Here is a 20637-nt window from a genome sequence, read left to right as displayed (position 1 = left end):
CATTGTTTCATTGTTGCCTTTGGTAGACCATTTCACACCTTAATTATTCTCTGCATAAAGAAGTTGGGTACTTTTTTTTCCCCTTCCTAAAGGCTGAAGGGGGAAAAGGCTGACTATGACTAACCTGAATCTTATAATAGCAGGTGGGCAGTTAATTGGGAAATGAAAGCAACCTAACACTGATTTGCAGGAGTGTTCAGATTTCATGAGTAATTGCCATGTAAAAGGTAACTTGGCGGTGGGCTCAGTGAAGCTGAACAGCAGACAGAGCCTAAATATGGCTATGGCATTTCTGACATATGTTCCTTGCCTAGAGGTATAGTAAAAGAAAGGGGTTGTTCCTAGATGTAAACCTTGAATCCAAAGACATAGGGCATTTTTCAAAAAAAAGCAAACACCATTGAGGCCGGGTATTTTCAGTGGAGTCAGATGAGCTCTGTGAGTTGAAGTGACTTTTCTCATCATGGAGGCTGGGGTGTCACGGTTGCAGCATTTGGTTGAGTGCAGGTACAATCACCGGAGGCCAGCTTTCTCTCTCTAACCCAAGAGAATCCCTGCACAATGCAATCTTGAGGAAAGAGCCTGCATTTTACACTGCCCCCACCTTTTTTTTTTTTTTTTTTTTTTTTTTTGAGACAGAGTTTCGCTCTTGTCACCCAGGTTGGAGAAGTTGGAGAGCAGCAGTGCAGTCTTGGCTCACTGCAACCTTCACCTCCTAGGTTCAAGTGATTCTCCTGCCTCAGCCTCCCAAGTAGCTGGGATCACAGGCATGTGCCACCATGTCCAGCTAATGTTTATATTTTTAGTAGAGACGGGGTTTTGCCATGTTGGCCGGGCTGGTCTCGAGCTCCTGACCACAGGTGATCCACCTGCCTCAGCCTCCCAAAGTGCTGGGATTACAGGTGTGAGCCACCGCGCCCCACCCATTTTACCCTTTTTATAGCTATGCAAGCCCTGTTAGTGTCAGAGGTGTTTGAACCAGAGCGACTCCATCTTGAATGGGGGCTGGGTAAAATAAGGGTGAGACCTATTGGGCTGCAGTCCCAGGAGGTTAGGCATTCTAAGTCAAAGGATGAGATAGGAAGTTGGCACAAAGTAGAGGTCACAAAGAGAACAACTGTGGTAAAGAAGCTGGCCAAAACCCACCAAAACTGAGATTGCCATGAAAGTGACCTCTGGTCATCCTCACTGCTCATTACACACTAATTATAATACAGTAACAAGCTAAGAGACACTCCCACCAGCACCATGACAGTTTACAAATGCCATGGCAACATCAAGAAGTTAAGCTATATGGTTTGAAAAGTGGAGGAACCCTTTTCCGGGAATTGCCCACCCCTACCTCAGAAAATACACAAATAATCCACCCCTCGTTTAGCATACAATAAAAAAATAACTAAAAGTATAATTAGTCGAGCAGCCCACGCTGCTGCTCTGTCTATGGAGTAGCCATTCTTTATTCATTTACTTTCTTAATAAACTTGCTTTCAGTTTACTCTATGGACTCGCCTTGAATTCTTTCTTGGGTGAAGTCCAAGAACCCTCTCATGGGGTCTGGATCCGGACCCCTTTCCAGTAAGATAAGAGTGCCTTGCACATAACTGGTTCTCGATAAATAGAAGGGTGTTTGATGGAAATATGGAAGGTGTGGGCCTTCCAGCCCATCTTGAAGGGTGTATTCAGACTGAAACTTTTGAGTAACCTGTTGCTTGTCCCAGATCCAAAGGTGAGAGATACTAAGTTTCCTTCTGACTTCCTTCTCCAGTATGTCTTTTCTCCTCCTTCTCTCTAACGTTCTATCCCAGTTTTCCAGCTGGATAATTAAGTGGTCTTCCCTGCAGAATGCAACTGCACATCTAACTCATATTCCTGAGTAGAGCCAGGAAGAGTTTTACTGAATCCTGTGCCACAGGCTGCCTCATGTGCCGGAGAGCCTTATACCATTCACCAGGCGATCTTGGATGAAGGGCCAGTGAAACAGGAAAGGTCCCCTTGTCCCCCTCACAGGGGGTGCAACAGGTGGAGTAGCTCACTTCTTCCGTGCCTAGCTGCTCAAACCTCTTGGGAAGCATACAAGGTGGGCAGGTTGTGGGGCTCCAACCCCACGACAGCTTCTGGGGTGAATATTTATAGCTCCTGAAGCCCCAGTGGGCGTGTGTTACATACAGAGTGCTCTTTTAATTTTACTCTTTTAGTTTTCCATTTATAGGCTTGTGTTAACCAGCTCAATTACACCCTCTACCTTGTAGCAAAGACAGAGGGCTTTCTGTATTGCGGGTTCTTGCCTTGGTATACCAGAAGAATCGGATCACACCTGGGCTTGGAGAAGGAGCGAAAGGTTTTATTGAGCGGAAGTGGCTCTCTGCAGATGGGGAAGCCAGAAGGGAGCTGGCTTTTTCCTTGGAGTTAGGCCGCTCCACAGCCTGACTCTTCTCCGACCACTCAGGCCAAACTCTGCATCATTGTGCTGGTCAGTGGCCTGCCGGCTTGTCGGTGTCTGTCCGTGTGCTCTTCTGCTAACGTGCCCTTCTCGACGTCCAGCCACTTGTGTCTTCTTCCGCCGATGTGTTCCTCACGATGTCCAGCTACTTGTGTCTGCCTGCTAGGGTATAGGGCCAGGATGGGGGTGTGGCGGGCCAGGGTGGTCTTGGAAATTGCAACATTTGGGCGAGAAGACAGGACTGCCTGTCCTCATCTAGGTCCTTGGGGGTAGAGCCCTAACCGGGGACCACGCCCTCCTCTACCCAGCACTTCCCTTTCCACTTCGGTATCATTTAAAGGGACCATGTTCTTCTCTCCCCAGCACTTCTGTATCACCAGGATGGGGATCCTTTAGATGGGAGAGCTTCGTAAATGCACTCTGGACTGAAAAGCACAACAGCTTTGGGGCTCAAACTGTCGATGGCCCAGAGGCGAATTTTCTATCCATAGACATCTCCGTGAGAGTGAAGAGATCGAGTCCCTCACTGACTGTGCCCTGTAAACAACTGCTGTATTTGGCTGGGGCCCTGAATTCTGCCATATGGTGCCCAGGCTCCTGACCAAGTCATAACCAAGACAGGACATAGCAAGCCTCAAGAAAAGGTTACGTTAAGGGAGGCAGGGAGGTGGTCACCAAGACACAGAGAACACGTGTGGACTGAGAAAATTAACTTTAATGGGGGCATTTAAGGCATATGGGAAAGCATTTGGAAGAATCACAATTTTCATGCTGGCTTCCCAAGTCCCTAAGAAAAAAATTCAGAAAAGGTCTCTTCACCATTTGTGAATTGTGAAATAAACACATCTCAAGGGGAGTGTGTGGGTGTGTGTACATATTAATATTCCAGGGGTGGGGGAAATATTAACACGGATGATTTTTGAAGTACTTGCAATTCCTGCCCAACTCAGACTCATCTGAAATGGGTGTGTTTCAAAGGCTCAAAGGCTGCCAGATTCCTTTTGAAAGGAAATGTTTCTTCCCGTTACCTTTCAAAGTCAGTTCGCGGGAGTTTAGCCAAGAGCTGTATTTCAATGTGTTGATGTCACTTAACAAGAGGAAGAGGAAGCGTTCCTCTCTGAGTGGGGTTTAGAGGGGGCCAGGAGAGTAACTGCAGCCACCTTAGCAAGGAAATATGCCTGATGACTTAGCTGGGGCTTTTGTATCTTCCCCATTTACTAACAATTTACTAAATGCCTTAGCTAAAGTGTCTTTTTTCTGCTCCCATTGTTCTATGTAACTGAAACAAGCCAGCATAGCATTGTCATCTAAGTCAATAATGGTCACAAAAGCGCTTTCTCTCCTTCTGCAGCAGGCTGCCTGCAAAGCATAAAAGAGGGTAGTGATGCACCCGAGCAAATTACCCTCCCAAACTCATTTAAATAACGTCTTCCCCTCATCTATGCAAAACTCAGATGAATATTTACAACATCCAGGAATAGGTACCACAGGAAAGAAAGAAAGAATAATACTAATAATAATAATAAAAAAACCCAACCAACCCAACCCAACCCCGCAAGTGTAATCATTCTCAAAATGCTCCGGAAACAAAGTGTTCTAGCTGTGGTTGCCCGGCAACAGGCCCACTGTAGTATTCTGCCTGGGTACGTGTAAAGTGGAGCTGTCTTTTCTGCACAGAGTGTGCACTATCATCGTAACAGCAGAGACGGAGAGCAAGATGTGAGGAGGTTAAAAGTCAGGGTCAGAAGTTCAGGTTGCTCTGACCCTCAAATCAATTTCAAGCACTGTTTGTGACATTTTTCTGTGTTCCCTCGCTTGATGTTAGTCTTTGCAATGAACCACCGAATCAGACTTCAGGGCTCATGGGACTTTGGGGTTTCAGTAGGGTCAGGTCAATTTCTACCTACCAGTGTACTGTCACCTATGAGGCAAACCATTATCTAGGCATTTGAGAACCTCAAAGTTTTGAAGCTCCGAGGGGAAAGAGAGAGGATGAAGTTGCTGGGGCCCCTGTGTCTTTGGGACCTGACATAGCTCAACCTGTGGCTTCAGGGGGACCGTGTGCAGCCAGGTCATAGTGGTACCGGAAAGGGATCCTGATCCAGACCCCAAGAGAGGGTTCTTGGATCTCGTGCAAGAAAAAATTCAGGGTGAGTCTATAGAATAAAGTGAAAGCAAGTTTATTAGAAAAGTAAAGAAACAAAAGAATGGCTATTCCATAGGCAGAGCAGCCCTGAGGGCTGCCGGCTGCCTATTTTTATGGTTATTTCTTGATTATATGCTAAACAAGGGGTGGATCATTCACGAGTTTTCTGAGAAAGGGGTGGGGATTTCCTTGAAACTGAGGGGTCCTCCAGTTTTTAGACCGTATAGGGTAACTTCCTGATGTTGCCATGGCATTTGTAAACTGTCATGGTGCTGGCGGGGGTGTCTTTTAGCAGCTAATACATTATAATTAGCATATAATGAGCAACGAGGACTACCAGAGGTCACTTTCATCACCATCTTGTTTTTGGTGGATTTTGACTGACTTCTTTATTGCAACCTGTTTTACAGCAAGGTCTTTGTGACCTGTATCTTGTGCCGGCCTTCTGTCTCTTCCTGTGACTTAGAATGCCTAACCTCCTCGGAATGCACCTCAGTAGGTCTCAGCCTCATTTTGCCTAGCCCCTGCTCAAGATAGAGTCACTCTGGTTGGAAGGCCTTTGGCAATAGGATTGGCAACTCAGAGAAAGCTGGTCCCTGGCATGGGCATCTCTCCCAAGGCATTCTTCCAAAGGCATAGGGATCATTTTTTATTCACCTTTTTAAGAAATGTATATGTACAGGGGAAAAAGAGGAAGAAGGAGAAATCACATAAAATAATACGTCCTCATATGGCCTTAATCATTGGTCCTAATAGAGTTATGAAATCGTGGATACCTGAGGCTGCAGTGTACTCAGGCCCACCCCCCACCCCCTCCCCAGAGCTGGACATGATACCTAGGGTGGTTCCAAATCTCACAGCACTTTTCATTTTATTTCTAGATCATTTTAAGATGATCTCATGAACCTAAGCAATAGGTGACTTCATTTTTAATTGAGTTTTTTTCTTATTCATTGGTTATTAATTTATAATATAATTAAGGAGTTTTAGTCACTACAACTCACAATTATTTGGGGGGAGGGGTTCACATAATTGCTTAATTTGTGACTTATCTGAGCAAAATATTAACAATACCCCTGAAAACTCCCACCTAAGATTTCCCCAAGTATCTCTGTGATTAGAATAACTTTTCTGCTCAAAGCTCTTTAGTGAGTACCCTGTTCCTCCGAATAACATTTAAGCCCCCTAGTTTAGCAATTTTGCTGCCTGGCCCTGACCTACCTTTCTAAGGATTATCTCCCGCTACTTCCCTCTGCGAAATCTGGGTTCAGTCAAACCAAAAGTGCAGCTGGATAAAGCCGAAGCTGCGCAGCAGGGCGTCAGGGCATCTGCCTGCTAGTCAGCTCCCTCCTCATTGACAGTGTGATTGTGGGCAGGCGCCTTCCCGTCTCTTGGTCTTCATTTCCTAATAAATGCATTGGAGGAATGAGACCAGGTGCTTTCTAAGATCTCACACGTTTAGACCCTGGATTCTTCAAAGGGTTTTAGGCTGTTGACCACCCTGTCATTTCAGAAGCTTTCTTCTCTTGGATTTCATGATATTGTTCTCTCTTGGTTTTCTCTCTACTTCTCTAATGCTTCTTTTTAGTTTGTTTCTCATGTAATGCATCCTCTATTCCAGGGTGAATGTTGATAAGACCTGTCCTCAGCAATCCTCTCTTTCAATTTCCTGGATGATCTCAACCATGATCACAACTCTATGTAATGCCCCAGAGCCTATTTCTGTAATCTCCGTCTCCATCTGAGAAGGCCCCCCTGAGTTCCAGTTACATGCTCCAACTCCACCAGACTTCTCCAATGGGGCATCTCAGGCACTCCCATCTTAGCGTTTCCAAGCCTGAACTCATGATCTTTCTCCTCAAACTGGTTGTTCACCATGCTTTACTCCCACATTTTGTTTAGTGATATCTTGCAAGCCACAGACTTCACAGTCATATTAGAATGCTACCTTTCCCTAACTTCCAACAGACACTCTCAGGTAAGTCATCAAAGTCTGGCCATTTTTTATTCCAATTAAATATCTCTTGAGTCTCTCCTTTCTTCTCCAACCCCAGTGTCAATACCCTTGTAGACACCTGACTGCTCTTCAGGTCTCCTAGCTAGTTTCCATGCCTTTAGAATGACCAGCCACCCTGAGGCTTTCATTCTGCTGCCAGTGCCATCTGTATAACATGAAGTATGATCAAGCCCTTTCTTTTCCAAAATCTGTTGGTGTTTCGTCATAACCTATTGTGTGAAGTCTGATATCCTGAGCATGATGTACAAGGCCTTTGTGATTGGTGCTGTCTCATTTCTCTCGATCTGCCCCATGCACCAGGAAGATGTCATTACTTTGAGTTCATGACTGGTCCATGCTCTCTAACACCTCTATACCTTTTCAATGTGGCCCTCTCTGCCTAAAATAATCCTACTTACTCTTCTCCTTCTCTGTGCTTCTCTAATGCCCTAGCCATGCCTCTGTTTTCTGTTGTATTGTTTTTTTCTGTGTGTGTGTGTTTCCCGCCATTGGATTGAAAGCTACCTGAGGCCTAGGACTGCCCTCATTTTTGCACTTAGCTCATTACTGGAAGGAAGCTGGCATTTGTATAATTCTTGAAGGCTGAGAGTGATGGCTCGTGCCTGTAATCCCAGCACTTCAGGAGCCCAAGGTGGGAGGGTCGTTTGAGCCCAGGAGTTCAAGGCCAGCTTGGGCAACATAGTGAGACCTTGTCTCTACAAAAGAATTTTAAAAATTAGCCGGGTGAGGTGGCATGTACCTGCAGTTTCAGCTATTCAGGAGGCTGTGGTGAGAGGGTTGCTTGAGCCTGGAAGGTCAAGGCTCCAGTGAGCTATGGTTGCTCCACTGTAAAAATAAAAGAAAGAAAAAAAAAATATATATATATATACACACAAAATTGTTAAGTAAACAGTTGAGTCTGTATGGTTTATTCACTCTCTGATAAATGGGTCTTGCATTTTTCTTGAATGATCTCTCTATTTCTCTTTGACTTTCCGTATAATATTTAAATTTGAATATCTCATTCTTTCCTTCTCTAAGCCTTTTCCAAATATTCTAATCTAAAGAAACAACTTCATCTTCAGAAATAACTTATTATCTGTCATGTATTTCATAATTAACATTGCCCATGTCAGTTCCTGCTCCCCAGGTAAGGTATTTGAAGTGTTAACTTTGTCTTGCCCACAATGATTTGGCAATCATGGTCTTCAGAAAGTACTTTTTTCTGTGTTGATTATTACTGGTGAACCTGGTTTACTGATGCCAGTCTTGTCATGTCTTTTTTTTTTTTTTAAGACAGGGTCTCACTCTGTCACCAAGGTTGGAGTACAGTGGTATGAACTCAGATCACTGCAGCCTCCTGGGCTCAAGCCATCCTCTCACCTTAGCCTCTGGAGTAGCTGGAACTACAGGTGTGCACTACCATGCCTGGCTAATTTTTTGTATTCTTAGTAGAGATGGGGTTTCACCATTTTCCCAGGCTGGTCTTGAACTCCTGGGCTCAAGCAATCCATCCACCTTGGCCTCCCACAGTGTTGGGATTACAGGCATGAGCTACTGTGCCTGGCCATTGTCTTTTCTATTTAGTGCCACTTTTATACCACCACAGAGTGGTCACTTAATATCTTAGCCATAAAAAATGGAGCTGGTACCATTTCTTTTCTTCTCTAAGAGTCTGCTTGCTTCCCTTATTTGTTTGTTTAATATTTAAAGAAATAAAGCAAGGTGTCACAGTTACATTATAGAAAATGTTGCCATGACAAACACTTATATTAAAGAAATTCAGTCTTATCTGTGCTTCGAAGATATGTCCATTTTAATTAATCTTACAAAGGGAGCTCAGAGAAATTTTGGTTCTCAAAGCAGTAATATCAAAAGACAAACTCCAAATGGGAATGGTTTTGGAAAGCCGGTGATGAGGCATATGTGTTATTAAGATCTACTGGTTGTGTAAGAGCTGTTATTATTCATGATTCTGCTTTATATACTTAATATTTTCTTCAGAGGTTTAGGCAAAGATTATTGCTGTATTTCTGCAGTCATTGCAAAAACCCAGCATGAAACTCGAGACTAGGAATAGATAAACCTTTAAAAAAAATAAGGTTTGGGTGAGGATAGGTATCCCACAGTACACTGGACATTTCATAGAACTTATCTGATGCCCTCTTGGGAGACTGTCAGAAATTTTGCAAATATTAGGAGAGAAGACTTTCCGGGGCTGCTTCTGTGCTCCACTTCTGCCTCTAACAAAAAGAAAAAATGTAAAATTATGCAATTAAAAAGCTATTAGTTAAGTCCTTTCAGGCCAGAATGGAGCCTGGACTGGAGTTTGGGGTATATGTTTTATTTAGCCCTTAAATTTATAAAACAAAATTTTAGTCTTTGGTGAAACTTACATTCCTAGAAACCCACTGGAAAAAAATAGTTGTTTATCACCTTAAAAATATGCATTATCCTTTTATTTAAGTGCTTTTAATGTGGTGAGCAATATTTTATATCAGTCTCAACTTTTAATTTCATAAAATCCCAACTTTTAATTTCATACAATCCAACTAGTCAAATGCAGCCACCACAATTGAAATTACCTTCTCACCTCTAGCCCCTTAGGTTAAGAAAGTTTACTGGGAGTGTTCAAAGGATGCCTTGGAAGACTTTACTGAATAGAAGATGTGATCAGAAATGGCAAAAGAACTATGCTGGATTCTAATTTGTGGGGTTTGTGATATTTACTAACTTGGTTTGTGAAAATTGGGTCTTGGAACTAAGACTTTCTTATGTGAAATATATCTAACTTTGCTTCCACTAAGTTTAACAGTACAATTAACAAAATCCTGTTACTCCCTTCCCAGCTGATGGCACTAAGGCTGAACCCAGAAGCTGCAGCAGTGGACGGATGATGATCTGAAGAAATGAGATCCCTGATGGGCTTGGAAGTCATGGTTCCTGTAATCATGATGTCACACCCTCGTCCTGACACCGAGATGGGCTGGACACATCTGTCACCCAGGGCAAACAAAATGCTTGGTCTGCATCTTTCAGAAGAAAACTAAAAATCAAGTAATTTCTTAGAATTTTGCTTGCGTGTGGCTTAAGTCTTCTTCTCCTGTTGAGGAAGGTGTTGAGTTTGACCATGACAGCCCCACCCAGTCCTTGGCTCATCTCACCCACCAGAGAGGATCTGGAGATTCAGAGCTATGCCATGGAAGACCTTGTCAGAGCACCAGGCCATACTGTGCTGCAGGTGGGGTTCAGGTGCCCAGTGACAACCACCAGGGCCGCTTATCCCTAAACGTCTGTTGAACTTAAAGTTCTACTCAAGACTTTCTACATTAAATACCCTTTCATACAGCAAAATCTGCCATGTTCTGAGATGCGAAACTGCAGCACAAAGTTACTGTGGTCTCCACCTATAGAAATGGAATGTTACTTCATAAAGCCCCAGGCCAAAAAAGAAACCCCAAAACTCTGAAACAACACCCTTAAATTTAACCTGAACATCTGGCCAGCCTCCTCCATCATTGAAACTTCTCCTGAGTGTTGGCATGGATCCTATGTTTCTCCAGCCAGGGAGCTTTGCTCCCCATTCTCGATGGACCCACTGAGTCCCAATTTTCTACATTTTACTTGGGTCATTCCACCACTTTGGAATGCTTTTCCTACTCTGTCGTACTTTAAAAATGTTTCTTCTTTCCTATGCTCAGCTTCACGCATTTGTCTTCTTTCTCAATTCAACTTGCTTAGTTCTCGCTACATCAATTCCTAGAGCCATCCATCTGCACTTCTGAATCATTTAAGTTTTGTTTGGCTACAAGTAATGGAAACCCACTCTGAGTAACTCAAGCAAGAACTGGAATTTATTGGAAGGACAGTGGGATATATCATAAGATCCAAAAAGAATTGAACAAACAAAATTTCAGAGGGAAGAAAAAGGGCAGCTCCAGTGACTTCAGCAACAAGACAACATAAGTCTTTCTAGACCATAGCTACTAATACTATTCAGCTGCAAGAGCCCCTCCCCATGAGAAACTTGATTGAAAATTCTGATTTCCCACAGAGAAGAATCTGATCGACTCAGTTTAGCTTTGGTTGCCCAACTGCTCAATCTTGCATGAATTATTTCCAGCCAAGGGGACAAGGTGTATTATAGGGACACAACTGCTTTCTCCAAAGAAAAGATCTGGGCATTTCCTGATCATTTCCCTGAGAAGGAGGAATCATTGTGAGCCAAGAAGATACCTCAAGTATAATGAGCTCAGTTACACTTTTTTGATATCTGAGTATTTGGTATGTAGTGTGCATTTTAAAAAACATGTCTCTCTCCAGGACAATGTTAACCTCTTCCACGGTGGAGTGGGGCTATGTGATTTTGTGCTTAATTTACCTAGCTGGTGGGCCTCCAGTAGAGGCTGAACCAGTCGAGCCAGCTGATACCACATCAATTCTCCAAAGGTAAGTTTCTCTTGGCTAATATTCCTTCTCTCAACTTAATAAACACCCACTATACACCAAGATACATTGAAAATTTAAAGGTAAATTAGATATGATCACTTTTCTTAAGACATAAAATCTAGTAGATTTCCTATATAATGAATATTTTTTAATTTTTATTTTTAGAGACAAGTTCTCAGTCTATCACCCAGGCTGGAATACAGTGGCAAAATCATAGCTCACTCACTGCAACCTCAACTCCCGAGCTCAAACAATCCTCCTGTCCCTGCCTTCCAAGTAGTTATGACCACAGACACATGTCACCACGCCCAGTTAATTTTAAACAATTTTTTTTTTTTTTTTTTTTTTTTTTGTAGAGACAGGTTCTCACATGTTGCCCAGGCAGGTCTTGATCTCCTGGCCTTAAGCAATGCTTCTGCCTTGGCTTCCCAAAGTGCTAGGATTACAAGTGTGAGCCCCTTCACCCAACCTATATGAATAATATTTTAAGGATATTTTAATAAAAAAATACGTTCAAAAAATTATCATTAGACCCATTTTGAAGGTTCTCAGAAGCTGGGCAGTTTCTGCTTGAGTTATCAAGTGGGCTCCACTTTAGGCAAGCTTTTGGAGACTCACTGTAAAGTACAGGACTCTAAGTGACCACATCTCTCAAATACAGTGTTTTTTATTATCTCCTGACATTTGGAGCTTAAGGAAATATACAATGACATGATTTTTTTCCCTCTAACAATCCAAGACAACATTGGAAGACCACACACGTCTCCACTTTATTGACATTTTGCATTGTGCTTGCAGGTGCTATCTTAGAGGTGTGATGTTGCTCTTGTACTATGTATATAAATGCTTTCTTTGACTCAGGAATTCTATTGCATTTACATGAAACTTGTTAGAGTAGAAAGAGACTGGAGTAAGCTAGACTTGGGTTTCAGTCTTTTCAACTTTACAGCTTACTAGCTTCATGACTTTGGCCAAGTTACTTTCTGAGACTTGGTTTCTTTATCAGCAAAGTGGAATAATGATAATACATATTTTACACATATGTGTAATAATATAATATTACACATATGTGTAATAATAATAATACATATTTCCCATAACATTGTTATGGGAAATAAGTATGATAATATATGTAAAAGGGGCCAGGCACGGTGGCTCACATCTGTAATCCCAGCACTTTGGGAGGCCAAGGCGGATGGATCCCATGAGGTCAGGATTTCGAGACCAGCCTGTCCAACATGGTGAAACCCCGTCTCTACTAAAAATACAAAAATTAGTCGTGAGTGGTAGCACGCTTCTGTAGTCCCAGCTATGTTGGAGGCTGAGGCACAAAAATCACTTGAACTTGGGAGGTAGAAGTTTCAGTGAGCCGAGATCGTGCCATGGCACTCCAGCCCAGGCAATGAAGAGAGACCCTGTCTAAAAAAATTATATCATATAATATATATATATATATATATACACACATATATGTGAAAAGGCCTGCCAAATGTGTGTGTGTGTGTGTGTGTGTGTGTGTGTGCGCGCGTGAGAGAGAGAGAGAGAGAGAGAGAAAGGACCTGCAAAATAGAAAAATCAGTATACATTTTCTTGCCTCCAGCACAGTAAAACCATAAATCTCCTTCCCTGGGCCTCCATCTCATTATAGATGCCTCCTCTGTGTCCTAGCCTGCAAAGACAAGCAGCTCAGGGAGGATGGGCAGGTGGGTTCCTATTCCTTCCAAGGCAGCCCAGCTTGATAGTATCCAATGATTTCTGAGGCTGCATGGCCATAGGCAGTCAAACTCTGGGTATCTGAACAGAAGGCAGAAACCATAGAATCATTACCCTGTGACTGCTGGCACAGCTTTGTGTATTCTACAGAGGCTTACTATGTAGTTTATTTTGACACACAGACAAAGATGCTTAATGTAAGGAACTGCTACAGGTTAATCAATCAATGGCTCCTGTAGTGGTTTTTATTTTTAAAAACAAGTGGATGAATAAACAAATTTGGCCTTGGGATGCCATTCAGCTCAAAGTCAGTGGCAATCACAAATGGCTTTAATAAATGAAAGAGATATTTTGGCATAGCCCATTGAGGCATATGAAGAGTAATGCCCTTGCCAGGATCATAGAGTATATTAGATACTCTACTTTAATTGCTTCTTATGAATGGAAGGGATGTAGGAAATGGAATTTTAATTTGTACATTTAAGTTATGTGATTGAAGTTGAGAAGGTCTTTGTGACCTTATGGATTTGAGAGAAAAAGAAAACTTTATAGGGCATAGCTGAAATTGGCATAAAAGTTATGTCCCATGGCTGACATTGCTGCTGTTTGATGCTTGCTGTCAAATTGTAGAAAAGCAAGACATGAATCCCAGAGTGATTTTCTATGTGTGCATTTGCTAACAAATAAGGCTGAGTCTAGTTGGAACTTTGGGTTGTTCAGAAACGGTAGAAACATAATCAGTTGTTCTATCTTCCATTGCAAATTCTTGGGTTGGTGGAAGCTTAAACTGATTTTACACCACTTGCTTGATAATCTGACCCAGACTGCATGTTCTGGAAATATACTGACACATTCTATGACAAGCCTTGAGGGCTTCTAGCATGAATTAAGATGAAAACCCTAGAATGGTATCGACATTTCATTTTTGGAAAAGCCAAAGAAGGCATAAGGAACATGGCTGGATGGCAGGCTGGGGTAGCTTCTTCACTTGGGCTCTGTTATCATTTTCCACAGCACCGTTTGCTGCCACACCCTGAAATGCATTCTTTGATGGTAGAACTTGCCCCCCATTTAAATTCCATGTGCCTATGACTTATTCGAAGGATGCCCTGAGTGCATTGTGTTTACAGCTCTTGTGCAGTCAGATCTCTGCCTCGTCTCCCGTAATTGTCAACCATCTTGGTTGCCCAATGAGAAGCAGCTTGATATGTGCATCAAGCCAACTCATTTTCTCTGTTTTCATGCCTAATTCCCCAAAATGAGTTTATTCCTCACAGTATATAAATAGATATTTGATATGTATCTGACATATCATATGCCTGAAAAATCTGACATACATGTACAACAATGAAAATAAACATTAGACCAAAAATAAATAAATAAAAATAAAAAAGAGATAGGGCTTTTTCCTAGCTAATTATGTGATCCTGAGTAAATAAATAATGTATCTTCTTTGGACTTCTCATTTCTCATCTTTAAAATTCATAAACAAAAAAGTGAAAAGAAAAAATAAAAAAGAAGAAAAAAATTAAAAATCCACAAACAAGGTATAAAAATAAAAATAGATAATCTGTAAAAAGTATTTGAAAAGTATTAAGGCCTATATAAATGGTGGATGTCTTAGTCTGCTTTGTGTTGCTATAAAACAGGGGTGTTCAATCTTTTGGCTTCCCTGGGCTACATTGGAAGAAGAATTGTCTTGGGCCACACATAAAATATACTAAAATTAATGATAGCTGATGAGCTAAAAAAAAAAAAAAATCACAAAAAAAATCATAATGCTTTAAGAAAATTTACAAATTTGTGTTGGGCCATATTCAAAGCCATTCTGGGTTGCCTGTGGCCTGTGGGCTGTGGGTTAGATAAGCTTGCTATAAAAGAATATCTCAGGCTGGGTAACTTATAAAGAAAAGAGGTTTATTAGGCTCATAGTTCTGAAGGCGGTACAAGAAGCATGGTGCCAGCATCTGCTACTGGTGAGGGCCTCAGGGATCTTCTAATCATGGTGGAAGGTGAAGGGGGAGCAGGCATCACATAGCAAGAGAGGAGAAAAAGAAAAAGGAGGAGGTGCCAGGCCCTTTTTAACAATCAGTTCTCATGGGAACTCATAAAGCAGAGATGGCAACAAGCCATTCATGAGTGACCCACCCCCATGACACAAACACCTCCCACCAGGCCCCACTTCCAACACTAGGGGTCAAATTTCAACATACGATTTGGAGGGAACAAATATCCAAACGATATCCAGGGGCAGTATTTTAGTACTTGCTTTGAATGGAGCACATCACTAGGAAAGATGAAAAAATGAAAGACACAGTACCTGCCTTCATGAGATTGGTAATTTCCACAGGAATATCACACATATACACATATAAGAATTAGCCATGGGAGTCATTATATGCTCACGCATATAATGTAGGCAGGTGGCCTCCACCATGATCATAGTTCAAAACAATAGAAATCTTATAAACATTAAATTGTACACAAGCGTAAGGTGTTATTATTAACGATAAACATGATCATCATTTTACCATTTCCATATGACACTGATTATTTTAGAGATTGTTGCCATCTTTCTTGATGTCCTAGATTAGGTTCAAGATAAACCTACGTACATATCATTTATTTAATGCCTTTATATATCTTGCCTACCACTATATCCCAATACTTAAAACAATGTCTGAAGGTATGTCATGGAATGAATGGATGAGTCAGTTAATCAATCGATGAGAACAGAAGCTGCTTTTTGTTTGGGCCCACCCATGTACTTTGTAATTCTGGAGAAAAAAATAAAACTGGTCTGGACACACACACACACACATATTAGCTTCATCATACAAAAAGACATATCGGCATTGAAGACAGCAAGTACAGGGGCCTGGTAGGTATCTGAAAAACCTGTCTAGATAACTGTTAATCTCCCGCATCCATTGAGAACCATTAGTCTAATGTACCAAGGATTCTGTGTCTCTACCATGGTGGAGCAGGGAGATGGAAACCTTTCATGGACAGTTTCCGGCCTTCTAACTTTCTCTGATTCCTTACAGCCACCTAGAGCTCATGCTATTAAGACACTTGCTTAAGGTTACTATGTGAATTTAGGTCTGATTGAATCGTTGTTTTAACCAGGATATTGTTCTAAAAGCAGTTGGGGGGATGTAAAGCAAAATCTTAACCCATCGGTGTTCACCTAATGCTGGTCTTGATCAGTCTAAATGGAGTTGTTTCCCAGGAAGATAAACTACTCTAATCAGTTTCAATGTAATAGTTAACCCCTCAGGCCAGAGCATATGGTTGTCATTGTGCAGCTGCGCTGATAGAATAGTTGGGCCCTTCTGAATGTTTGTCCCATTTTTACATAATTGCTGACCACCCATAATCTGCAAGGAATAATCAATTTTTTCTTTCCTTCTGATTGTCTAAGGAACAAAAGCTGCCCTTCCTTCCTTATTGCAAAGTTTGACAAAAAGCAAAACGTGAAAAATAAAAGCGCCTTGCATTGTCTAACATCTACCGCAGTGTTTGAGCTGCAGCTGCTCCTCCTCCCCTGATTGTTTTCAAATATTTCTTCAAAAAAGGCATTAAAGAAAAACACAAGATATTGCACAGGGAACCAAAACAAATCACAATCTTCAAGGACAAAGCATTGCAAAATGGCTTACATCCCCAAATGGGAACAGATATGGTTGGAAATTAAAACAATCTTTTTTATTTTAAGCGGAAATGCTAGCAGATGCCACAAGAAACATATGGAACTCACCACAGACAAATAGGGAACGCTTTCTGGGTGTGGAAGTAGAGCAAAGGGAGTGACCACCTCTGACTGTCAGGGGGAACCATCAGCTCGAACTGTTTGCTATGGCAGGAGGGAGTTTGCAGAGTCCGGGGTCCTGCCCTCATGAAAAAGCTTTAATGGTCTTGACTGAGTAATTTAAGTCATTCTTGTCAGGGAGTTTCAGAACACTATGCACAATTATATTTATTTCACAATGCATTGATTCCAGATATCTTTTTAAATGTGCTTACCTCTGTGTGCGTTGTTACCTGTTCCCTCTTTGAATCTCTGAATGAAACAAAATAAATAGGAAAAAATGGAGACATAGAAGCATTGTCCACAAGGCATCTCCCACTCTAGAGGTCTCCCAGCCCCGTGCTAGCTTGTTAATTTATTATCGCTTGTCTGTCAAACAAGGAAGATATAATTTGCCACACAACATATTTTCCTAAAGCAACGTTTTTGTACAATTTCCTGATTTCCAAAAATATGACCAATGATATTCTGGTTGAGTTTTGTTGTTGTTGTTGTTGTTTTAATTTCTCTGAAAATGGCAGTGATATAGTAAACATTCCCTTCCCCATGTACCACGTGGAATAATTTTACTGTGAGACTCAGAGAAGGCAATCACAAGCCATCTTTCCTTAAGTAGTATTTATCCTTCCCAAATAGTTCACTGGGGGGCGAGACAGGAATAAAATGCTTTCTATATACAAAAGTATTGTTTCTAAAGATGAAAAAAGCCTGAAATCCTGACTGACATTCAAGTTGGAGGTACTGTGAATATGTGGAAAAATAGGATTTTACACAGTGACACCACCAATAAGCGTTCTGAAAGGCATGCTTGCGATGAAAGAGCTCCGTTTGGAACAACCCAGATTGTGGGCTAAAATGGTCTCCATGTGGCAGAGTATATTTGTGAATGAAGTGCCTGTCAATGAGGAGAAATCAATTTTAACAGCTCATTTATTGATGAAACCAAGTCTAGTCTCAGCAGTTAAAGTGCTTTCTTGGAACGAGAACTAGAGGATTCATCTGTCTCACCTTAACGGATGAAAGAAAAGCTTCTCATAAAAAATGTTATGGCTCCTCTGCCACTGGAGCTTGGATGAGCTAATATTTGATAATTAGTTAACAGGGCAGTTGGGAAACTTAGAATGCCTGCTCTTTCCCATGCTTGTTGGATTCTGTGGAGTAAGGATCATTCAAATATGCCTAAAAATGAATGCTGTAATGGTTGTATTCTGGAATTATTTATCTTTCTAACTCCGCCTAACTTCTTTAACTCTATTTTTGATTTGACGACTCTGGTTTATTTACCATCCCAACACTGTGCCTGGCATTTTCCAGGCCTGAACTCACACACAGCTCATGGGAATGGCACCCCATGGAGTTGCGCAGTGCACAGCTGGGTGCACTGGCCCTGTATAGGTCACCTCCTCCCTGAGTCTGGATACCTACTCGCCTTCCTTCCTAGTTGAAGTCCTGCTCTTTCCGCTCCTGGTTCCAGCTCTTCTGTGAAGCCCTTCCCCACTCTAACAGAAAACTCTTCTCTTGTATCTATGATGACCTCAGTCACTACTTGGAATTGACCATGTTTTGTTAGTTGTATACATGTGTCTGTTAAGAGACATGAGGTGATTGGAAGCTTCCAGGCAGAGTTGGAATGCTGTTTTCACTTCCCATAATGCACAAGTGTCTGCCGCCTTGATTACTGGCACTATGCCAAAAATCGAGGCATCGTTCTTGATCTTTCTCTCTTTATTACTTGCCTTTCTTCAAAGAACAAGTCCAGGCAGTTCTATGACCAAAATATATTTCTAGTCTTACCTCTTTCCACCACCTCATTGTCTATCTTCTTAGACCAAGCCACCATCATTTCTCACCTAGACAAGCCACCATCCTTTCTCACCTGGACAGCTGCCATTTGCCCCACAACTAGCTTCTGCTTTTACCCTTTTCCCTCAATAATCCATATTCCACATAGTATGTATTTTCTCCCCACCCCTGTTTAAAATATACCGTTAGCTTTTCCTTGCAATTCACATAAAATCCAAAAACTGCATAGTTTATATTTGTTATTTTGTACATGCCTAGAATCTGAATCTCCCTTTCTACTTGGGTAAGCACTCACCACTGTATGAGCTTAGTGAGAGGTAAGACTGTGCTTTCTGTAGTGAGCTAATTTAAGCACTGATGGTGACTTAATTGCTTTTTCAATTAGATTCAACAGGGGACTATGTTAAATGAAGTTGAGAGGGATATATATTGGTAAAATAAAAAGTGGGGAGTTCAAATTCTTCAGAGTTAGAAATGCTGGAGTAAATTTATTCTTGTAATTTGTCTTATTCTTTTCTTCTTCTCTGTGAGGGTTTAGAAGGTCTTCATTCATTAAGGACTTGAGAAACATGCTTTTGAAATGGTACCATCATCTTTGAAAAACATATCAGTGTCCCTCTTCTGTGAGCCCTGAAGTGAAAATACGATCCCTCATTTCAGTGTGGCTAGAAGGATTCTAGAGTGGAAGAGACTAACCAGCAGTGGATAAAGGTCAGAGGTGAAGAGGGGAGGGTGAGCATGATAGGCTATAGGTCCTGCCTGGGATGTGTGACAGTTGTTAATTGAGGATGGATCCTAAGACTGAGGTGGGAGAGGAGAAAGAGAGAGAGAGTCCTTTAAGTCCTCTTTTATATTAGAAATTCTATTTCTGTTAAGTAAAAAACAGAACTTTAGGATTCATGGAGAGAGGCCTGTTGAACCACATTGAGAGATGTAAAAGCTCCTCATCCTATTCCCAGAACTGTGCTAATTCTGGAAACCTTTAAGTGAAGGGAAAAGACAGAATCCTTGAAGACCCTGCAATACAATCACAAGTAGAGACAATAAAATATCCTTCTCACTTTCCTCAGGGAAGCACAAGACTTTAAATTAGAGTAACCGCGCAATGAAGCAATGGAAATACCCAACTATTCTATTGGTCATTAGACCTTTGGTTGAGCTAACACTAATTTCTGGTGCTCCAAGTAATACTTCAGTCCACCAAGCAAAAGGAAGAATTGTAGAGGGTCAATAATTCAGCTGATGAATATTTATTGACCAACTACTATCTGATAAGCATTGTTCTAAATGCAGAAAATATACTGGTGAGCAAGATGGAGTACTTGTGAAGCTTATAGTAGGGGAGAGAGGTAATAAATAAACAAAAAAATTATTTTCAGGACTAATGGATGCCCTAAAAAGGACAAAAGAAGGAAGATAGTGAAAAGTGACTTAAAGGCAGCTGTTGAGTCCCGAATCCAGTGGCCCGAATTATGAAGAAGAAGAGACAGTCATGGAAGAGAGTTCCAAACAAAGAAAACAGGATCCTGAGATGAAACAAACGCGTCATAGTCTTCAGGGAGAAAAAATAAGGCCAGTGTAGATTGCAGTATATTGAAGATGGTGGAAAACAGAAATAATTGATATCAGAATCAGTCAGGAGCCAGGAGAATCTTATAGGCTACAATAAAGAGTTTGGATTTCATTCTGGTTGAAGTAAAAAGCCATTTGAGAATTTTATGCACAGGAGTGACATGATTTGATTTATGTTTAGAAAAATTACCTTTGATTCTGGGTAGAGTAATGCAAAAATTGGTGGAAACTGAAAACTGTTTATGAGCCTATTACGTTAGTCAAAGAAGAGATGATAGTGGTAGAGACAAGTGTCATGGGAGTGGTGATTGTGGAATGTAATCAAATTTGGGGTAATTTGGGGTACACTTTGTAGGTAGAACTTATGTTCTACTTTTTTTATAGAACTTATGGATGAATTAAATGTCAACACAGGAGTGGAATAAAGGATAAAAATCAAGATTTCTAGTCTGAGAAACTAGGTAGATGGTAGAAGTCTTGCTTGGGAAAGAACAGGTTTGCTGAGTGGAGAACAAAAATGAACTGTTCTCTTTTATTAGTTTAAGATGCTTGTTAACATCCAAATGGAGATGATTAGTAGCCAGGAGAATATATGAGCTCAAGGAGAAGTTCAGGCATGTAAGTGCATATACACATACATACATATATATGTGTGTATATGTGAGATATATATATGTTATTGAGAGTCACGGATGGGGTAAGATAAC

At 41.3% G+C, this 20637-nt stretch overlaps 1 long non-coding RNA gene across 1 annotated transcript; it reads left to right on the top strand.

Moving 5' to 3' along the window:
• Window positions 1-4091: 4091 nt before the first annotated feature.
• Window positions 4092-17031, top strand: LOC100608931 (uncharacterized). Its single transcript, XR_128213.6, has 3 exons — window positions 4092-4590; window positions 9432-11031; window positions 16169-17031. It is a non-coding gene; the product is annotated as an uncharacterized LOC100608931 (long non-coding RNA).
• The last annotated feature ends 3606 nt before the right edge of the window (window positions 17032-20637 follow it).

The sequence above is a fragment of the Pan troglodytes genome, chromosome 8 (assembly GCF_028858775.2).
Source record: "Pan troglodytes isolate AG18354 chromosome 8, NHGRI_mPanTro3-v2.0_pri, whole genome shotgun sequence".
Lineage (NCBI taxonomy): Eukaryota > Metazoa > Chordata > Mammalia > Primates > Hominidae > Pan > Pan troglodytes.
This window is presented reverse-complemented; position numbering and strand designations above follow the sequence as displayed.